The sequence below is a fragment of the Pteropus vampyrus genome, unplaced genomic scaffold, assembly GCF_000151845.1.
Source record: "Pteropus vampyrus isolate Shadow unplaced genomic scaffold, Pvam_2.0 Scaffold82, whole genome shotgun sequence".
Classification (NCBI taxonomy): domain Eukaryota; kingdom Metazoa; phylum Chordata; class Mammalia; order Chiroptera; family Pteropodidae; genus Pteropus; species Pteropus vampyrus.
The window spans coordinates 7,210,443-7,214,165 of record NW_011888863.1 but is presented as its reverse complement, the minus strand read 5'-3'; positions in this window follow the sequence as shown (position 1 = coordinate 7,214,165).

Sequence of the window (3,723 nt, the reverse complement as noted above, 5' to 3'; positions counted from 1 at the left end):
AACTGTATGATCAATATAATGGATCAAGTTAATATGATAAGCCAGGGGATAGTCATTCCAGACTGCCCCTCAAGATTTTTTGTTTTGGGCACTGCAGTACTAAACATGAAACTGCAAAAGGAAATGCATTCAGCAGTGGTGCAGAAAGTGGGCCAAAAGAGAATATTTTCCAAAAATAAAAGTTACTCACAACCTTCTACTCTTCATTTCCATTCCAGAACAACCTATCTTTGTGTCTTTGATTTCTGAAGGGAGTTCCTTTGTGAAGCATATACCACTTTAGTGTTTCATATTGCTTCATCTGATGAACTTCACTTGTCACCACTTTAGGCCCTAGTTAGTGTTTCATGCAGTATCCATATTTGAATGTGAAAGAGTAACAAAATTGTATTTAAAAAATGATATCAAGAAAATTAAATAATCATAAACATTAAGGCTGGACCATCTATTAGGTAGCAATCTGTTTCCTTATGAAAATAGTATTAGTTCTGACTATATACACTTACATTGCATAAGGCCAGTGAATATAGGTCTAGTATAAACAAAATTCCATAGAAAATTATGCCTATTTTAAAAAATCCTGGAAATTATGATATAATAGAGCGCATTCTTTTTAATCATTATCTAATTACCATCTTTGTCATGTGGAGAGACTCTAGAATTCCTGTTTTATTAACATAAGGGTTTAGTTGCTCTTTCTCTGATAACTCATGGAATCACAGGTCTTTGAACTATAAGGCATCGTTTAGTCTATTTTGAGACTTACAATCATATGTGTTTATTAAACATTTAAATGTGGCCATTATTTATGTATTTAAATTGTTCCCATCATACTGACTGAGATTTGACATACATATTGTAGCATTACGCAAAACAAAGGTCTGTCTGACTTTAAATCTTTTTTTGAATATTCACCATTCCAGATTACTTGCATTCAAAGAAAGTTTAATTTTTCTTTTATTACTCTTTTTAGATAGAGCATACAAAAAAAAAAGTTTCTCCACTCAAACATATAGCAACAGATCATAAACTCTGTTTAAACTAGTTAGTAGGTTAGAAAAGCACTGGCTCAAAGCCAAAGAGTATCCTTAAAACATACAAAGAAATAAATGAAAACTTGACCTCAAAACAACCAAATCAGATTATCTCTGTCTTGCCATCCATCTCTTCTACATTATAACACAATTTTTAAAAAATCATGTATGTAAAGGATGAGTAGAAAAGGATGACAATTTGAAAGTCAATATTTTTTCTCAATTTATTTATTTTATTTTTCATCAATATATTTTAGAAAATCACATCTAAAATTATATTAAAAGGAAATATATTATGACTAACTGGAGTATATCCCAGAAATGCAAGATTAGTTTAATATTCAAATTAATTTACATAATCCACCATTAATAAATAAATAAATAAATAGAGACTCTAAACTTCATTTCTGATAAAAACTCTTAGTAAACCTAAAATAGAAGAAAACTTCCTATACCCGATAAAGGTCATTTTTGAAAATCTAAAGCTAACACCTTATGTTTTGATGGAAAACCAACTGCTTTCCCTCTATCTTAGGAGCAAGTCAGGGTGACTCATTTCATCACTTCTATTTAACATTGTACTAAAGATTCTGGCCAGTGCAATAAAATAATAAAATTAAATAAAAGACATCAAGATAGAAAATTAAGGTATAAAACTATCTTTACTTATTCTAGATATGATTATCTATATAGAAAGTCTGTCAGAATCTAAAAAAATTACTAGGACTTGTACATGAGTTTGCAGGTCAATAGTGTTTGGAGTACCTGCAATAAAGAATTAAAATTTGCAACTAGTGAAAAATATTTCTATTAGCATGAAGTACATGAAATATTTAGTGATAAATTTAATGAAAAAAAATGTGCAAGATCTGTACACTGAAACTACAAATTATTGCTGAGAAAATTTAAACAACTAAATGAATGAAGAGATATACCACATTCATGGATCAGAAGACTCAATATTGTTAAGATTGTCAGTTATCCTTAAATTTGTCTGCAGATTCAGTGTATTCTAAATGGAAATCCAGTGGGCTTATATATTTTTAAATTGACATACTAATTTTACAATGTGTATGATAACACAAAGTACCTAGAATAGCTAAAAAGATGAAAAAAATTTGTAAAGAAATTATACTACCTAATTTCAAGAATTATAAAACTTCAGTAATATATATAGTATAGCATTGGTATGAAAGTAGAGAAACAGACAACTAGAACAGAATAGTCTAAAAATATGCCTTCACATAAATGATCAAGTGATTTTGAACAAAGTGTAATGGCAATTCAATGGTGAAAGGATAATATTTTCAACAAATAATGCTGGAAAAATTGGATTTCTACATGTAAAAAGTGAAACTTTATCCATATCAAATACTATATTTAAAAAGTTAATACAAGTGAATCATAGATCTAAATGTAAAAATCTAAAGATATCAAACTTCTAGGAAAATAGACAAGAAATCTTTGTGAACTGTATTAGTAAAAGATTTCTTAGATATTAATACAAAGCTAAACTATACAAGAATTGATGAATTGTACTCCATCGAAATAAAGCACTTTAATCTTCAAAAGACAGAGTTCAAAGAATGAAAATAAAAGGCAAAGACTCAGAAAACATATTTTTAAATCTTATTGATGAAGAACTTGTATCTAGTATATACACAGGGCACTCAAAATGTAATAATAAACAATACAATAAAAATTTTAAAAGTCAATGGATTTAAATCAACACTTTACCAAAGAAGATAGATATACAAATAGTAAATAGTACATACAAAATACTCAACATGATTAAGATAATTTTATGCTAATTACATAATGAAAGTAAACATCAAATTCAGGAGAAATACTTTATCAGTATAAATTTCTAAAAGTTCATCATATGTGACAGAGATTTTTACAAGTGGCATTGATATTGTTGATGTCTATTTTTAGCAATGGTTTAATGGGATATCAGTTTCTAAATTTGTCTCTTTTAAGACCCCTTTTAAAACCTAGTCGTAACATGTATTCCTCCAAAAGAATTTTGTTCAGCTAATTGTAAACACAGCCTGTTTCTTCTTATGAGTGAAAGGCCTCATGAAATGGTTAGGATAATCATATGCCCTAATTTTCCCCGGACAGTCCCAATTTCTGCTTGTTGCTCCAGCTTACTGATTAACAGCAACCTTTCACTTTCAAGAGTGTGTCTGTTAGGATGATAAATTAGATGGTCACCCTGTAAATGGCTCATTTATAAGATGTGATGGCAAATATCGTCAGACACATAGAAGTGCAATAGATTCATAGTCCTTACAATTGTTAAATTTTAGGCATTTTAAAAATTGAGTTTATTTTGTCTTAATTGATAACAATCAAGTAAATAGGAAAATATTAGTATAAACTAAACAGGCAAGTGAAAAATACTGGGAAATTAAAATTATGTTATGTGTATCTTTTAGAGAAGTACTTTTCTTCTGTCACTTCTTTTCCACTCTCCTAGCACTATCATTGTTCTTTAAAACATCTGTCATTGTTATAAGCAAATTTTCTTGTATTTAAATATATAAATACAGTTCTTGCACAGTGCCTACTGATCAGAATGTTGGCTGAAGTTTTCCAAGTTGAAAATTCATTTATAACAACATTGAGAATAAAAATGCACTTCACATATGTCAAAGCTATCATTTCATTGCCTCATTGGAGTTTT